General features: G+C 43.1%; 1 long non-coding RNA gene across 1 annotated transcript; it reads left to right on the top strand.

The window, feature by feature from the left end:
- The first annotated feature begins 1434 nt into the window (after positions 1-1434).
- On the top strand, positions 1435-18210 carry LOC134416806 (uncharacterized). Its single transcript, XR_010027405.1, has 3 exons — positions 1435-1498; positions 5573-5671; positions 18141-18210. It is a non-coding gene; the product is annotated as an uncharacterized LOC134416806 (long non-coding RNA).
- Positions 18211-19277: the final 1067 nt, after the last annotated feature.

Below are 19277 nucleotides of genomic sequence, written 5' to 3'. Positions count from 1 at the left end.
AGCCTCAAAAGAGGCTACAAAGATGGCTGGAGAGGGATTTTCACAAGAGCATTTTGTGATGGTGGAACGGTTTGAAACTGAAAGAGAGGAGATTCAGACAAATGTTAGGAGGGAATTCTTTACCTGGAAGTTAGCAAGACACTGGATTGTGGATGCCTTGTCCCTCATGGCCAAAACCATTCTATGACTGGGACATTGATTTTTGGATTGCTTAGGGGTTTTTCCCCCAATTTTGATTCTTCTCTACCCTTCCTCTCATCCTCCCAGTCCCAATTTTTTTGTGGAAAGGAAGGCTAAGACATCCTTCAGTGAGAATGAATGCTTTTGTCATGCTCTCTAGAGCTTTGCAAGGTGGGCTATGAGAGAATCACTAAATATCAAGTAACAAAGTATCAAGTATAAAGTATCATAGTTATAAAATGAAATCCTCTTATGTCTATTATTAACAATAATTAAATTTATAACAACAAAAAAAAGAGTTTCACTTTCTTTTATCAAAAATTCAGTCACTTTCAAACACTGTTAATTATTATGTATAATTTGGCATTGGTGATAGACAATGTTACAACAAAAAGTTAAAAAAAAAAAAAAACACAAAACCCCAAGTGCCAATAGAATATTGCAGGCATTAAATTTTGAGTTGAAATGAGACATGCTATGGTTTAGTTTTGAGAGTTCCAGCATGATTTGCTTCTTGATCTGAGCTGGTTTATAGTTTCTGAAATGAAACATATATAATTTGGGGGGGTTGGTTTTGTGAATTTTTTTATTTGATGTTGGATTTTTTTTTTTGGGCTTGGTTTTGTTTGGTTTTGGTGGTGGTGAGTTTGTTTTTGTTTGGTTTTGTGGTGGTAGGTTTGTTTGTGAAACACCTGAAAGATTCAAGTACCACTCAGTCACAGAACCACATTTAAACTGACAAAGTCAATTGCAAATGGGAAACCTTTTAGGTTTTAATACAACTAGAATAAGTTTTATACTCAGTTTTTTTGTATATCAGCATAAAACTGAGGTTATATCCATAACTTAATACTAGTACAAATATTTACATTCCTTTGAAATGAATGTATATGTGGTTTATGTGAACTCCTATCTCTATGTGCCAAGCCATTCTCTTGTGTTCTTGCACAAAATCTTCTTGTGTTACTTTCCCCATCTTGTTATCTCTGGATTTGTGCTCTGTGCTGGTTTTCCCAGCAGTAGCCATTTCACTGTGTAAGAAACAATGAAAATGGTCAGAAAATGAAGAGCAGTTATGGAACATGACACAGATACTGCTTTGTTTATTCCTTTTTTTTTTAATCTCTCAAACAGGGAGGAACACTTTAAGATAAGGAGAGACAGAGCTTCCTATGACAGCAGGAAGGCTTGACCCTGCTGTCATTTAAAATCCCATTCCAAAGGTCATGTTTGTGTTTTAAATGAAATGTGAGGCTGACCTTTATGCTCTGCCAGATAACAGTGGTAGTGATATAAGTGCTTCCTTTGAATTCTGCAGGTAAGGAGTAGCTGCAGTGTGGGGTTTATGGTGTGGTGGTGCTTGTTTTGCAGGGGAGAAGGAAAATCGTGTTCTCAGTGACCTGTGTGAACACCAAAGGGCCCAAAGGAGCCTGAAATTTGCTATTTATGGTCTGTTGTACTTTCAGACTCAACATTTCTTGAAGTGTGCCTCTATTGAATATACCAATATGGAGAAAGTAATTGGGACAAATCTAACTGGGGGGAAATGTTAGCTTGTCCTGTCCTCCATCACTTGCAGTTCTCTTCCATCTGCCACACATACTCCTAATGACAGAGAAATGTGGTTTAAGTTTCAGTCATTGACATGAAAGTCCTTAAAAGTGGAATGAAATATCATCTTCCTTTTCATGGTTATTAAATAGAAACAATTCCCATGTTTACCACAGCACCCAAAGTTTACTGTGCTGTTGTGCCTGGGACTGCAGACACATCAGAGAGAGTTTGTTTCTTTCCTGGGAGCAAAGGTCAGCCTGAGGAGAAGTTGAGGCTCTCCCTGCTTTAAGCCAGCCTAACATCTGGCTGCAGCATTTTGGCTCTGCTACACCTCCTCCTGCACCCCTACCTGCCCTTTGTCCTCTCTCTGGCCCTTGTGAAACCTTTCACTGAACTAGGACAGTTCTCAGTCAGAAAGTGGGGGTTTTGCTTAGGGTTCTGTTTTGTTTTGTTGTTATTTGGTTGGTTTTTAGTGAGGTTAGTTCTATGTTGAGTCAGTGGGCTGAAACAATTCCAATTCAGGTTGGATGAATGTTGGAGCTGTCTTGGTTTAAGTGGGGACACCAGCAGGCAGAAGCTGAGCTGTCCTTAGCTTTTAGGGAACTGCTCGTTGTGACAAAGAGCAGCTCAAGCAGATTTAACAATTTATGTTTAAAACAGAGGGTAAGCCACCTCAAAGTGGACTTGTGAGGGGAAATGTGAGAACATGTCACTTACTTTACACTAACTCTGTATTCTTAGCTCTTTCTGTTGTGCTTAGCCAGTAATTCTTGTAAACAAAGCATTCCTATTCAGCCCACAGCTTTGGAAATACCAAAAAACTAATTTAAAAAAAAAAATTTTAATAAGGTTAATAAGAAACAAGCTAAGACAACTTTTCAAGTAATTCTGACTCTGATTCTCCTTGCTGGGAAGAAGAAAGAACTCTCATTTTCAAGCTTCTGAGGATAGATACAGGTATATGTAACTTTAAAGATGTCAGCATCCTTTGCTGAGTCTGACAGTTCTCCATGTGAAGCTGTTCACAGGTTTGCCATTTACCTTTTAGTCAAAGCCTTAAAATGCAAGATCAGTGATAAAAGACACATTGTGCAGCTGAACAATGCATTGCATTTGTGTGACAGCAAAAACTAGTTTATCAGGTTCACTGCAGACAAGTACAGATAAACTCTTGGAGCACTGCAAAATCTATTGGAGTGTTCAATGGATATTCTCACTAAAAAAAAAAAAAAAAGAGTATCAGGACCAAAGGCAGCAAAATAAGAGCTGTAAGAGCTGCAAAGTCTAGGCTGTAGCTGGTGTGAGGTAGTGAGAACTCAAAGCCAGCCTGTTGGTTGATGTGAACACTCTTTTATGTGGAAAAAGAAAGCCCCACAGAAAAGCACTGAAAATCCTGCCCAGCTGCTCTCAGCCATGGGAGCAAAAGGCATCCAAGTGTGCTGGAGTACTGGCCTGGTCCCAAGCCTGTGTGCATGGGCAGCACAGATAAAGCACAGACATGCCCCAGACAGATAAATGACTGATTAACTGAAGTGTGTGAGCCTCTGTCCTGGTGCTGCTGGCAGCTCTGCCAGTGAGATTGCAGCTGCAGAGCTCAGCTGCTGCTCACAATCCAGGGAAACTGCTTTTTGCTGGAAAAACTGCAGATGAGCAAAACCTCCGTGCTGTATTGCAGCTCTTCCTCCAGGGACCTGACCCTGCTGAGGAGTGGGGTGAAATAATGATTAAAAGAGTCCCTGGGGAAGGCTGCTGGAGAGGAGAGGAGGAGCAGTGCTGCAGTCCCAGGCTGTTCAGGGTCATCCTGAACCCAGAGCAGCACAGAACACAGCAGGCTCCCTGGGGTGCTACTGGCAGGAAAGGGGGCACAGTTTTGAGGTGCTACTGGCAGGAAAGGGGGCACAGTTTTGAGGTGGCAGAAAGTGTCTTTTTGTTACACCTTGCAGTTCTCTAGGCTGTCAAATAAACTTCTCTGGTTTGCAGGGAGATGGTCTGAGGCACTCACTAATTTTGTTAGCAATTGCCTTGGGCTCAGACTGTGTTACAGGGAGAGGCTGCCACAGAAACAGCACCCACCTACTCCCAAGGTGAAATAATATCTGTCTTTAAATTCTGATAGTATTGAACTATGGCCAGTTAGGCACTATACGGAACTTCCACATTTCTAAAGTACAAATGAATGGGTAGCATTGAGGAGTAAAATGAGCGCTGAAATTGTCTGTGTTAATGGCATGCCTGTGGTGTTTTCCTGCTCTCCTCTAGAACAAGATGCAGCTGTAATTATTTCTGCTGTTTTCCTTCAAAGTATTGATCCACAGATAGTTACAGCCCCCAAGAACCGAACTAGTTTTTAACATTATTAAACCAGATTTCCAGTATCCTGTGGGATCAGAACAGGTGTAAAAGGATAAGAAACTCAAAGGGTGTTTTTTGGAGACTGAATATTCACCCTTGTACACTGGAACTAGAATCACAGAATGATTTGGGTTGAAAGGAAGCTTTAAAGAACACAGAATTGTTTGTGTTAGAAAGGGCCTTTGAAGACCATGTCATCCTGCCATAGGCAGGGGCACCTTGCACTAGATCAGGGTTCTCAGAGCTCCATCCAATTTGGCCTTGAGCCCTTCTAGGGACAGGGCACCTACAGTTTCTCTGGGCAGCTTGATCCAGTGCCTCACTAATTCTTGATGTCCAATCTAAGCCCACCCTCCTTCAGCTGAAAACCATCACCCTGTGCCCTGTTATTTCAGGCCCTGGTAAAAGATGTCTCTCCATGTTTCTTACAAGCCTCCTTCAAGTACTGAAAGGCCACAATAATGTCTTTCAGATTAATGAATACTGAGCATCCAAGAGCAGAAACCTCTTTTTTAGCAGATCTCAGGACTGTGTGCATGCAGTCAAAATCTGTGGAGATTCTTAGATGCTGCCTGAAATGAGGACTCTTCTAGAGAATGGGTGTAAGAGGTTTCCATCCCTGCAAAATCCCAGGGATGGAATTACTGGGAGGATTTTGAATGGAGCAGGCTGATTCTGAGGCAGGAGATTGCCTGGTCTCAACAAACTGTTTGGTGATCTTTCCAATTCCTTTATCCAATGGATCTTCTGCAAAGGATCCTGAAGCACACCAAAGATCAGGCTGAATCAAATCAAAGTGATTGAAAAGGCAGTGAATGAACCAGGGTTTGACATATTGTGAAGCAGTTTGTGATTTGTGCACAGGCATTGTCACACCCAGTGTGAAGTAGAAATAAAGTTTATTTGTTTTCAAACCCTCTAGAGGACCAAAGGGAATAAATCAATTACAGCAGGAAAGGAAAAGGAGTAAAAAAAAAAAAATTAAAAGGCAAACAGAGAGAAAATTCCTTGAAAAAAATACACATTGGGAAAGAGTACAACTTAAATCCAAAGCAATGGGAACTGACCTTAAAATGTTGTGACTACTCTGTCCCTTATTTCCTGTTTATTTCTCTTTGCTTTGTTTTGCAACATGCTCCAGACTTTTAGAACTTTCTAGTATAAATAAAGAGGTATGTTTTTTTGCTCAAATAACTTCCCCCACAGCAGATGTTTCTACAAAAATAAGTATTCGGAAAATCCTTTTTGTTTCAACAAGAAAAGTGTTTTTTAAACTACTGTAGAAATAAAACAAAGATATCTTGTTTTTCCAACTGATGCATAAAACTCCTTCACCACTCAGAGATGGTTTTTATATTTATCAACTGAGTTGCAGCACCTTTCACAAAATGTTTTAAAATTAAATATTAGAGATTCTGGAGTAGAAAACATTTTGTCAGCATCTCCTTCCCACTTCTGTGTTTTAAATACTAATTTTGTTCAGCAGGTTTTCTCTCAGAAGTGGCACATGAGCTCTGCCTCTCCTGTCCTGCCTGTGCACCCTCTGTCCAACGTGACCAAGATCCTGCTCTGCACCCCTGGGAAGGTAAGTGGGCAAGATGGTGCATGGTTTTTCCAGATCTCAGTAAGAAAACCCCAAGAACAAGTGGCATAATAAAACAGATATTGTAACACAGTAGAATGAAAATAGGAATAAAGATAGACAGCAGGTCCTGCATCCTTTCAGGTGCTGGGAGTCTGGCTTGCAAAGGCCATGGGATGGCCTCATGATGTATTTTCCCATGGCCTTGCCCCTTTGTCAATATAGTCCAAAATCAGTGTATGGTTTCAGAAAGTATTGGAAAATAGGACAACATAAACACACTGCCTAGATAAGTAAACCTTGACTTTTCTCAGGGTACAGGGCAAAAGAAATTAAATGTGATAAAAACATAAAGCAAAATTATTGCTAGCTGAGAGGATAGGGAGATTGACTTTAACAGAAAACACCAAGCTCCTGTTGAAACTTCAGGCCCAGGGTGACATTGTCACCTCTAGCTGCCCAGTCACAGAGAGGTCACAGCCTCAGCGTATGGACAGTAGCTATATTTAAAAATGGCACTCTGGCTTTGCACTGAGAACAGTTTTGCTGATAAGCTCAGGAAGGACTCATGGCCATCCTGACTTCATTAGCTGCCTATTAGCACACATTAATAGCTTTAATGCCATACTTTGTTTACTCTGCATCTGAGCATTTCATCCTGCTGTCCTTAACTGTAATCCCTGTGTTCAGTGGGACTGTTTGCACAATGGAAGATTATCCATGGGAATAAAGTATTAGCTGGAAAGCATGTCCATAAGTCCCCTACACTCCACTCAGCTGTCCCCAGCCCAAGAAGTGATTTTTTATTTGCTAAAGGCCTGATCCAGCATGTGTATCCATCAATGACTTGGTGACTTCTCCACTGAATGCCTCTCTAAAGGAGGGCAAGGGCTGGGAGCATTGTAGAGACTGGTGTGAGGGAAGGAAAGGAGCCAGTCCTCATTGCAGGTCAGCAAAGCCTACAGGGCCAGTATGAGTGTGTAACCCTTCAAATTCAGAATGTTTGAGACCTTAACTCTGTTTTCTGATGTTTGGCTGCCTTATATCTCAGTGTGCACAGCTGCCTTATAAACAGTAAACTGCTACTACTTTATGAGCAGTAAAAAGCCTCTTTTACTGCAATTGCCAGAATTCAAAAGGCAAGAGGAAGTAATTGTCATTGTTTACATCAGACATTACCTTTCAACTGTTGTGTTAAGAGAACAAATTCTAGGATAAATCAGTGTTTTACAGCTGTGCTTTTTCCTTCTGAAGTATGTAATCATTATGTCTTCTTTATCTCATGGTGTGATTGCATCTTGCACAAACTGCACATAAACTTTAGATAGATACAGATAAAATCTGGAAGACAAAATTGGAAGACAGATGAAGAGTTCATGAGAGCTGAGGGTTTGGAAGAAGGCTAATTTGACTTTTATCATACTCAGATTGCAAAGAATAGCATGACTCTATTATTTTCCCAGACAAAATACTGCACCGTGTCTGGACTTCTAACAACATCAGTATCTTAGAGATAGCAAAGGAGCCATGGGGTATGAAGGCTGGCTTGAAAAAAACTGCCAACAATTTTCCCTCCAGAGAAGGGAGAAACAATGTTGGCATTAGGGATTCAGTTATGAGAGGGAAAGGTTTTGCAAAGACAAAAATATAGCATTTGCTTGCAAGTTTGTGGCACTTGGTCCCAGAGATGCTGCACGATGGCATATCCCTATGGATACTGCTGGTGTAATGTGAATAACTGAGAAAATGGTGCTTGGCTTTAGGACTAAAACCTGTATTGTACAAAAACCTGTATTGTCATTTTAAAAACTGTATTGTCAGCACAAAATGCACAGCTTCAAACACCAGGAGTTTTCTGGTGCAACACAGGCAAGTTCCTTCTGTTGCAGGGAAATTGTTCTGCTGGCCAGCTAGGGGAGAACCTCTATCCTTTTAATCCCTAGTTCAGTCTATCTGTTTGCCATGGTCTTTCTGATTTTACTACCTTGGCAATTATCTTGTTTGATCTCTTCACCTCTTCCTCATACATCCAAAGCATGAAATTGCATTTTCATAGTATAAATTCACCAGTCGGGATATAAGTGACGTTTTATTGGCGTTGGATTCTCTTTTAAAGAGCTGGTGAGCATCAGGACTTCTTTGCCAGTTGAGCAGCACAGACCTATCCCAAAACAGGAATCAGATCCTTGCCTAAACATTGTTGCACAGTTGTTTACCACTCCACACAGGCCAGGTGTGATTGTGGGTGTTACCTGGATGTGAAAATTCCTGGGAGCAATCAGCATCTGGGGCACACCTGGGCAGGAACCTGCAGTGGGTGGCCAGCAAAGCCTCATGAGAAACCCTGCCTGGCTCTCTGGAGGCTGCTTCAGGAATGGAAAGCCCAGCTCATTGCCAGCATGAAGTCCAACTTTTCCAAGGTCCTTGTAAGGTGCTCAGGGAGCTGCTTTCCAGCAAGAAGGGAGGAAGAAACAGCCTCTATTTTAAGCCTCTATTTTAAGGAGATTATCTTCAACAAAGATTTGTCAAAAGGAAGTACAGCGAAGGCTGAAGCCAAGGCACATGTTCCTGTGACCCAGTTACCTTCCAGAAACCCAGGCAGGACAGAAAGGACTCTGCCTTCCAGCTACAAGAGAGCTGCTGAGCATTAACACATAGTAACCTAATTAATTATTCCCCCAGTGGATAATTACTAGCTTTTTCTTTTTCTTGTTGCAAAGTAGCAGCCAAATAATGGTGCTGATTTTAATTAACTAGCCAATGGGAGGCTGGGTGGGCTGAGGAGAGATTTCATACAAAAATTAATTAATGCTCTGACCTAGTTTAAAGTGTTGCTGAAGTGGAAATTGGGGGGAAGCTGACATCAATCAGTTATGGATCTTTTCATATCCTTCTTACTGGACAAGTAATGAGTCTTCCCATGTGATCCACAGACTTCAACTGGCAACCTAAATTAATTCAGTGAGCGTGGCAGAAATAAGTAATTCCCAAGGCAAACATATATTCTTCTTTATTAACACACCTGAGTTGGAAAAGGAAAAGGTCCCTCTTTCTCAAACCAAGCACCTGGTTTATTGCTGAGCTCAGCTCAGGGCATGTGATGGGTAACGCAAACTCTGCTGTTTTAACCAAACTAAAACTATCTCTGTGTTTCTTCCTTTTGTCTTCACAAATTTGTTTTAATCCTAAATGTCTCAGATTAATAAATCTCATTTTGATTTATTTTCCCATAACTGAAAATAAGGCACTTCCGGATTTTATTTAATCTTTCAGTTTCTTTGGGAAGTAAAAGATGATTTCACTTACTGATCATCTGTAAATTCTTCCTATAAAAGCAGATTTTGCCTCATTTCTGAAAACCAGAGTTCTCTGCAATTCTTGCCATGGGCCCACAGCAACTTATAACCACCAAATCACTTTTGCAAACCGATGCCAAAAAATGCATGACATTGATTATTGCTTTAGTATTCTTCATGGGTTGTGCTTTGCTTTGCATTGTCCTCTCTTGAAAAGTTATCATCTGAACAGCCAGCATAACCACATTGGGGAAGAAATGAGGTTTTAGATCCTTCCTTTCACAAGCAGGAATACAAAGCACAAGGACTTGAAATTAATTTACCAAGATCACAGCAGTGCAGTCAAACCATCCATCCTTTGCCCATTTGTCAGCATTGTGACATCATCCTCTCAGCTGGCTAAGTGCAATTAGGATTACTGCAGTTAGAAGGTCACAGAAAGAAACTATTTTTAAATTAGTGTATCAAGTAAACTCCAGTCTTGTAAGGATCTCTTCCTATCCATAAATGACTTCATCAGGGTGGTTGGGAGTTAGGTTCTGCACCCAAATATTGTGAAATGTTGATTCACAAAGCAAGCAGCTCTGTGTAAGTCACTGCAAATCAATGAATCACTGAAGCAAACTCTTATCTGACAGCTGAGCATTACATCCCTGTTTAGGTATCCAGAGATAAGTGGAGCCTCATAGCCTTTTCTAGGTCAATTCACTAAAATGCCATAAAATTCACCCTCTGCAAATCACAATGTAATGTTTTGTTGTAAGCCTGAGACAAATGCACACCCTTGGGATCTGACTTCTCCATAAAATGCAATCCAGTCCTGCATGGGGAATATCTTTAAACCTTTCTGAATCCTATTAAAACCTCTTTTTGTCAAGGACTCACCAAATACCTATTCTCCCATTTTTCTGCAGGAACAAGTAAATAAGGCATTCAAGGAAGATCAGGGCTGGAAAGGATTAATGAACTGTGCCCTGCCTCCAGTGTCTGATTTGGGTTGGGGAGGCAGTTTGTACATACAAGAGAAGGGAGAGCCAGGTACAGCTGTCACTAGGAATTGATCAGTGTTCATGTGCAGCTTTGGCCTGGGGGAAGCTTTAGCTTCTTGCTGCTGTGATTTTGTTCTAAATAAGGGACCAATGACTTTCAAACAAGAGCGTAAAGGACTTAGGTGCTGGCTTGTTGGGAAGCTGGGCTGCCCACCTTCAGTGATCTATTTTGTTCTTATTTTAAATATAGCTGAGGTTCCCTTTCCTCCTCTGTACTGAACGTAGAATGTACTGGAATGGAGCTCTGTCACTAAAATTGGACAGCACTGAGTGATTATGCCCACATGGGCACCTCCTGAACACTGGCTGTGATGCTTGTTTGGACTTAGCTCCACAGCAATCTCCTTTGGCATGTCCTTGCACAAGTTTTCTATGAATATGGCTGGGCCTTGTCCTGGAAATAAACATCCTTCAGCGAGTCTTCTTGTCTTTGTTATGCATTTTGTATTTTTTTGTTTACATGGTGGTGCTTGATGAACCTCTGAGCTCAAGGCAATACATTTCCTATTCCTCCCCTCCACGAGGGATGCAGGGGGACTGAAGGAGCAGCTGCTTAGAGATTCCTGGCACAGAATCTTGCCCTTGGCACTCTGACTCAAGGCGCATGATTGTGTAACACACCCACTGGTGTGGATGTTACGTGGCTTGTTTGCAAATACTGGCGACTTCGGCTGAGAGGTGCCAAGAGTGCTCACAACCCTCCAGCAGGATCCTCTTGGTGACTCCTTTGTGAAGTGTCACATCTTTAGTGTCAGCAACATAGCACTGGCATGACCAGGAGGTCAATGTGACAGTAGCCACCAGTCTCTTGAAGGGCAGCTGAAAAGATGGCAGAGCCAAACTCTCCTTGGTGGTGGGAGATGGTGTAACAAGAGGCAAAAATCTATAAATTGTGGCTTGGGAAAAACTTCATCATGGGGAAACTGTGCAGCCCTGGAGCAGATCACCAGAGGGATTGGGAGAACCTCCACCCTTGAAGGGGGTTCAAATTTCTGCTGGACAAAGCCACAGCAGACCTGATTTAGCATTGGCAGTCACCCAGGAGGATGGGATCCAGAGTGACTTCCAAAGGTCCCTTGCAGCCAAATGCTCATGGGATGACAATCTTCCTGTTGGCATTTGCTGTGGGAAGATTCAGGGCAGAGCCTGTGGATTTGTAACTGCAGGTCTGACCATGCAGTGGGAGGAAGGAAACTCCAAATGGCAGCAGGTGACCAGCTGGCTCCCGGGCAGCTCTCATGCTGTTCCACCACCAAGTGACCCCTCTGGCCTTTCTCCAGACACAGGGCAGCTGCAAGGACAGTTCTGTGGTGTGAAAGCACTTCTTGAAGCAGGGGATCCACTAAAGATACAAGCAGACAGACATTTGCCCACTTCTAATGTTGTCATGGGGGGCAGGGGGAGGATGGAGCTGAAGAACCTTGTGGCTAGGGAGCCTGACTTTCTGTGCTAGTTAAAAATCATTGTGAAAGCCCAAGTGTTGATTAAAACCCATATTCTCTCTGTCTTTATCTAATTCTGCCCAGAACTTATGCAGATGTACTTGCTTTAAGCTTGTGCAGAGGTAAGTACTACAGCTGCTCAAGGCTGCAGTAACTGAGAAGCTGTATTACCTCCAGAAATGGAATGCCATCTCTAGAGGCATGTAGAACAGTATTTAAGGACTACTCAAAAAATGTATTCAAATGTGTTTTTAAAAATATTCAGATTGTTAGCCTCTGGCATTAGTTGTGATGAATCAGTGATCAGTTATTTCTTGGCAGGGAAGTACAAATTACTGTCTTGAGAAATATTGAAAGAAAACAGCACGTACAACCTAAAAGCTAAATGAGCAAGAGAACATGTAAACAATATCTCAATTATTTTGTGGGGTGGTGGGGAGCAGGGGAAGTGGAATAATTTAGTGTAAAGCACACCAGGCCTTTGAGGAGGAAATTGGAGCACTACAGAGGCCTGCATGTGTTACAAGATGGCAGCTGTATTCTAGTCATGGTTTGGTCAGATTGAACCTTATCTGTAATTGTAAAGGCTCACAGAATACCAAAAAAAAAGTGTTTTCAAGGGGAAAATTCAGATTAATCCTTCACCTTGGCAACTGGATGGGTAATTGTTATTGGTGCTAATGTAAAAATCCACTGCACTTGACATGATTCAGGGGCACCTAAATGTACCATTAGCACTAAAAAGAGTCAAATTAAGAGTCTAATGTAAAATTCCACTGCACTTGACTTGATTCAGGGGCACCTAAATGTACCATTAGCACTAAAAAGAGTCAAATTAAGAGTCTAATGTAAAAATCCACAGCACTTGACTTGATTCAGGCACCTAAATGTACCATTAGCACTAAAAAGAGTCAAATTAATGAATCAGTATCCATGCTTATCCTGAATGAGGTAATGCTTTTCCTGCTCAGACATAGTGACAGACAACAGGAACAAGGAGCAATCTTTGCATGGTGAATTTCTGTCCCCCTGATTGTACCCTAGGTGAGAAGGGCAAATTTGGGCTGCTAGGGGCATCAGTGGACAGCCTTCAGTGCAAGGGGGTCGCTGGCAGCAGTTTTTGGGCTGTGGAAGTCCATCCTTTGCTCACTTGTTGGCACAGGGCAGCTGCCTAGGTGGCCTCTGGAGCAGACACCACTGCCAGCCCTGTGCAGGAGCAGCTTGCCCTTCTTTGGCCTTGTCTGTGCTGCTCCATCCCCAGCCATTTTAGGGCAGAAGGGGCAGATTTGGCTGTGATCTGTTCCCTGTCCTACCTGTGACAGTTCAGTTTTGGACATCAGATCTAGTCTGGCATTTTTAGCTCTGGATGCTCTACTCAGGACAGGATTTCTAAAGGGAATGTTTTCCCACTATCTCTCAGGGAGTTCCCAGTAGGGGTATTCCAAGGATATTTTGCATTTTTGTGCTGTTTCATGTGTGGTTTGGTTGACTTTCAGTCCTCAGCAGCTCCTTGGGTTTGTGATTACAGTCTCATTTAACATCCTTTGCTATGGAAACTGGTAGTAGTGCCAGGGAATTGCTAAGCAAATACCAGTGCAGAGTTTATGAGGGCGAGGGAAGCATCAATAGACACGATGTTTATGAGGGAATGTGGAATTCTTCTCATATAAACCCAAAGGAGGAGAAAATACAGGAAGGGAGGATGCATCTATTGCCAGAATAATGGTCTCACATGGATCATGTAGCTGTTTTAATTTCTGTAACAGGGAACATGCTGTACTTAGACAAGATTTCGTTCCAATCTACTTAGGGAACTTGTTATTTAGTAACTCCATGTTCCCCTGATGGTGAGAGAGGAGCAGATCAAATCCAGTAATATATCCCACTAAAATATTAAATATACCATTGCTTTATTTTCTGAATTAAAAGGTCAAATTAAGGTAAAAATATTTCTTTAGTATTTCTAATCTACAGTTTGTTTGACAGTTTTGCCATAGCAGGTACAACCACTTGATGCAGCAGGATGAGGGGTTGACTTGCTTTCTAGAGAAGGAAGGAAGGAAGGAAGTGGCGGAAGGAAGGAAGGAAGTGGCGGAAGGAAGGAAGGAAGTGGCGGAAGGAAGGAAGGAAGGAAGTGGCGGAAGGAAGGAAGTGGCGGAAGGAAGTGGCGGAAGGAAGTGGCGGAAGGAAGTGGCGGAAGGAAGGAAGTGGCGGAAGGAAGGAAGTGGCGGAAGGAAGGAAGTGGCGGAAGGAAGGAAGTGGCGGAAGGAAGTGGCGGAAGGAAGTGGCGGAAGGAAGTGGCGGAAGGAAGTGGCGGAAGGAAGTGGCGGAAGGAAGTGGCGGAAGGAAGTGGCGGAAGGAAGTGGCGGAAGTGGCGGAAGTGGCGGAAGTGGCGGAAGTGGCGGAAGGAAGGAAGGAAGGAAGGAAGGAAGGAAGGAAGGAAGGAAGGAAGGAAGGAAGGAAGGAAGGAAGGAAGGAAGGAAGGAAGGAAGGAAGGAAGGAAGGAAGGAGCATGACCTCTAGCAAGAGGAAACAATGGTATGAAAGTAAAAATAGATACTGTATAAAAATAAATACTGTATAAAAATAAATACTGTATAAAAATAAACTCAGTCCTTGGTTTTAGCATTAAAAAGAAAAATAAAAACACCTCCATGCTGTTTACATACAATCTTTGGCAGTGATTTGGAGGTCCCTGGTTTGCTCCTCATTGGTCTTCAAAAATGCACTACAAATGTCTTGGCTCACTTGTCTGTACTGGTGCTGCTGTTTGGAATGTGCTCCTGGCTTTAGAGAGCTGCAGCCAAAATTGCTATGGGCAGCATCTGCTCTGTGGTGCTGGGCCCTGAGTGACCTGGCTCAGAAGAACAGGACCAGCTGGAGCTTCTGGGGTGTAATCAAACCTTTTAGGTTTTCTCTTTGGTGTAGTTAGGGAATGAGGATTTTTTTACAGAGATTCATTATTGATGCATCAGAAGCCCTGCTTGTGTATTGTTTTTCCTACAGATGATTAGCCAGAAGCTGCTAAGCTTACCTTTGTCAGGTTGAATATGTATGACTTGTATAGAGAAGTTCATCTGCTCCAATAGCCACTGAAAAGTGATACATTTTCCTCCAAAATGCCTGCATTCCAGAAATTCAATACTTCTTATCAGCTCAGTCATCATGTGACTTGGAAACATTTGACTTTTGATCATTGAACATTTGATCTTCTGGCTTTGGATCTGAAAGTCTTGCAGTGCAAAGCCACAGTGACTGAAAATGTGGTTTGTGTAACTTCCACACAATGTGTAACTTCCACACAAGGCTGTGGGGCAGAATAGGCAGAAGGCTCCTGATTTTTCTACCCAAAAGCAGATTTGAGTGAATCTGAGCACTTGGGATCCAAGCACAGTTGTCTCCATCAGGAGGAAAAATTGGTAGTAACAGCCTGAAAGGGTTTTGTGGGCTTGTAACAAGCCAAGAGATTATTACATGGGCACATGGACTTCTTTTGCTCAGGTAGCTGAGCAGCAGACAGATGTATCCTACTTCTCAGCTGTTTCTGATGCCTCTACACACAAATACCCCCAAACCTCTATTTGTTGTTGGAGAGAAGTTGTGGTTTGACAGGTCCTGGACCTGCCATCCCTTGATTTTGAAGGCCTGATCAAAATCAGACTCAGGCAGCTCAAGCTTCTCAGATTCAAGCTATATTGATGTGTGCTGATATTTTTTTCCTCCATAATAGGGGTTTTAAAAAGAAAAAAAATGGTAACAGGTTGACAAACATTGGGCCTGTTCCTGTCTTGGGATCAGGGACTTGGTGACAGCTCATAGAAACCTTCAGCAAAACAAAAACCTGAATTACAGAGTATGTGGGATGCCCTCCTGGGGCAAAAAGGGTGACAAACTTCTTCCAATTCCAAGTCAGGTGATCCCTTACTAAAACCACAGTGGTATCCATACCTAGGCACACTGATCTTTTTTTTTTTTTTTTTTTGTATAAAGGGGTACAGAAATTCCCGAGGCTGAGGAGCCTCCCACCACAGTTAACTATGCCTCATCCAAGTCTTTGCTGCATGAGCTTGACCAGGTTGCACAAGAGGTGTCCATGCAGAGGCAGAGCCAGGGAGTTCCTTGCAAGGTCTTGTAGGGCCACCCACCTGAGCTGGGAGCAATGGGAATGGCAGTGGTGACAGGAAGGAAAGTAATTTAAGTGGATTGTGTGATGTTGGCACTGGGAGCTGTGGTGCTTGTCCAGGAGGTCACTGCAGTTGGTAGATGTCCATCAGCAAATTCAGATTTTTTTTCTTAAGGGAATCAAGGTTCTCTCTGCTCTCCCCTCCCCTGCTTTTTAGGGGGAGAAGTTGAAAGTTTGAAGTCACAATTGAAAATACAAGAGGAATATCCATCAGTGTAACAGCCCTGAAATATATTGCCAGATTCTATATATTACACCCTGGTTTGAAAAGTGCTGAGAGGTCAGGACTTGCAGATTGCATCACCCTTGGAAAAGAGGTCTCCACCCTGAGAACCTGCTGTATTCTCAGTGTAATGTGAGCCAGTGACTGAGTCATTGCAGCTTTGATTTTTATTTTCTTTTTTCTTTTAGTAACTTGGGTTTTTTAATTAGAGGTCTCTGTTCCCATGCCTGCCAAGGTCAAATTCTATGATCCAGCCAGTAGATAAATAATTGGTGTGATGTAACTGCAAATAAAATAGCATTCAGTACTGAGAAATGTGAGCATCAAAAACCTCTAAGTAGGCAGTAAGCAATCTCTTAAAAATAGCTAATCTAAAAATAAAAGATTAGGGAGGGAGCACTCCAGAAGAGCAGTTAAGGAGCTTACACTGGAGACTGAGAACAGCTCTGTGTCTGTGAAGTGTCTTTGCCTTCAGGCAGTAATTAAGCCTTAGGCCAGAGGCAGGGTCTCTTCTGTTTCTGCTCACTTAGGCAGTCTTAGTCTGCTGCTTTCATCCAAGGAATTCAAGGCTGGCTTCAGCTGACTCAGGAACACTGTTTGGAATTGTGCCCCAGCAGGCCAGAGGTCTCCTGGGGTTCTCCTGCTTCAGTGCAAGCCCAAGGCTTCTGTTCTCCTTCTCCTGAGCTGTGTGAGCACTGGGAATGGAGAAGCAGTCTGAGCTGCAGCACTGCCAGCCCTGGAAGCTGCATGGCTCTTCCTGCTCCTAAAGGATGGACTCTCCATACTTGGGGGAGGTCATGGATGAATTCAACTAGAAGGACACCTCCAAAAACAGCCTAAAGCCAGCAACAAGGCAACAATCTCTTTAAACAAAAAACATTGTTGGTTTAACCTTCCAGTAAGTCTGGGGGCTTTTGCAGCTGTGAAGAGTGAAGTGGGAGGCCAGAATTTTGCTGTTCCTTCTGAGGTGCTCACATAGATTCATTGCATAACAGCATGTTCTCAGTGTTGGCGACACTGGATCAGGACAGCTCAAAATCCAGTTGAAGGCTGACCAGGCTGAGGGGAAGATCAGTTTATGCATTAGAATTTCACCCTGCCAAGTTTAGTTTTGCCCCCTTCTTGATCTCCAGCCTGGGGGACAATTTCCATTGTGTTTCTGCTCTGCTGACAGCTCAGAAAAGGAAAGCCCAAACCCACTCTCTCACTGCTCCAAGTAGTAAAGAGAAACTTCTTTTTGTTCTGGTATTACTGCCAGGCCCTCCAGAGAAACCAGCAGGACTTTGAGAGCATTTCACAGGTCAGGAAAAAGCCCTGTCTTGCCCTGCCCTGCCCTGCCCAGCTGTGCTCTGCCCTGCCCAGGTGGATTTCTAGAGAATAGCTGGAAGCCAACATCTCTCTGAGCATATTCTTGCCACTTTCCATGAGCAATGTGTCTCTGCAGAGCTACAGCTCAGCAGTGTCCCTCCCATGTAGGAGCACTGACTCAAGCCTGACTTTTGGGGAGCTTTAGTCCTTTAGCTGTGACTCATAGGGGTTAGAGGTAGACACACCTTGAACAAACCTCATAGAGAGCCAGACTTTATCTAGGAATTATAGGAAAATGTGTAACTAGTCCAAAAAAAAAAACCCCAAAAGCCCCAACGTACCCCACCACAATATATGGGACAGGTAATAAGGCTGTCATCTGAAATCAAGAAATGCTGAATGGCATCTGAATGGAGCCTCCCTTTTAAGTTATGAAGATGCTCTCCTAGAACTGGTGGGTGAAATTAACACCAAAGCCATTGTCAAATCTACATCCTAGGAGTGGAAACTCCAAGTAAAATTTTGTGCTCACAACTGCAAAAACTCAGAAGTTCTCTGAATCAATACTGCTGTGTGAGAGCAGAGGGTGATTTCCCTGGGCACTCCACAATCTCTGCCCTTCAGTTTCAGTATTCATCAGCACCCACCTGCAGAACAACAGCCCTTTAGATGACACACCTTACTCTTTACTTTGATCTGGCTTCTAGGAAAAACAGGGTCAATGTGGACGTTCTTATCTCAGGTTACTTCTGAACTCTTGGATCCAATCTAACAGACTGTTAGGTAATGAGGTCAGAGCTCACCAGCTGGTGTGCTACTGGTAACAAAAACCTGGCACTGGATGGGGGAGACACCCTAGCAGTGTAGAAAGTCAAGTGAGCTCAGCTCCTAAACACAGGAGGTCTTCCAGTGGAGAGAAGTGCATAATTACTGCCATTGACACTTCTTGTTGTACCTCCATGCTACATCAGAAGCTGGAAGATCCAGGCAAGAAGCCAGACTGACAGTTCCCTGTGTCTGCTTACTTCAAGTGAAACTGGAAGGATCTTTTGGAAATTCCCTGAAGGCTCAACAGCACAAGAACATGACACATCCCTGGTGGGTATTTATGTGCGTACAGAGGGATGAAGGTCCAGCTGTAACAATTTCCATCCAGATCCCAGGAATAGAAGAACTGGAAACTCAGACACATGCTCCCTGCCAGAAATAAAGGAGTCCTGCTGCTGGCTGATGTGTACAGTGACTAGGAAGCTGAAGAGACTGTTGATCATTTGCTTCAAGAGTGCAAGGGGATGAACAGCAGAGGATAACTCAAGGGTTAAAGGGTGATTCTGCCCCAAAGGGAGACTCAGACAGGAGCTTAGGAACTCCAAATGTCTCTGCTTTACCTGCATTGCCATGAGCAGCAGCAGTGCCACAGCCAGGCAGAGCATTGGGATAAACAGAACTCCTGGGCAGCAGGAGTGCAAGGGTGTGGGTGTGGGGATTTAAACCGGAATGCAGTGCAAGAGGAGAAGTCTGGCAGGAGGAAACTGGATGCTTGTGAAGGGAGACCCAAGCTGTGCTCTTAAGCATCCTGAGAGATAAGTACAGTATGCTTCATGCCTACTCCCGAGTCACACAATGCTTTTGTTTTATTTTAGTCAGTTGTGACACAGAAGAGAGGAAACGAGGCCCCACAGAGCCCTACATCATCATCCACAGTGCTAAAAGCTTGTACAGAACAAGAATAATAATGTTAGGTCCTAAAAAGCTGTCATTCAAAGTGGGTTCAAGCAGCAGCAGATGCCAAGGAGGTAGCCCAAAACAGAAGGGAGGTATTATCACTCAGAGCACTGGAAGGCATGCTTCTGCACCCATTCTAGCAGGGGATCTCAAAGGAGAGAGGTGGGATTTGGTACAGAACTGTACAGAAAAAAAAAAATCCTGCTCCTGCTTGTACTGAAAGATCCCAAACATTCACATTGTCAAACCTTTGCCACAGCAAACTACTTTTTGAAGAGAAAACCATAAACTGGCTACCATGATTTCATATTTAGATTAGAAGTGACACCTTAAAAAGTCAGATACCACAAAAAGCAGGCCACAGTCACAACAAGGGATTCATT

Source organism: Melospiza melodia, chromosome 3 (genome assembly GCF_035770615.1).
Source record: "Melospiza melodia melodia isolate bMelMel2 chromosome 3, bMelMel2.pri, whole genome shotgun sequence".
In the NCBI taxonomy this organism is placed as follows: domain Eukaryota; kingdom Metazoa; phylum Chordata; class Aves; order Passeriformes; family Passerellidae; genus Melospiza; species Melospiza melodia.
Note: the sequence above shows the minus strand (reverse complement) of the source record. Positions and strands in the feature narration are given on the sequence as shown.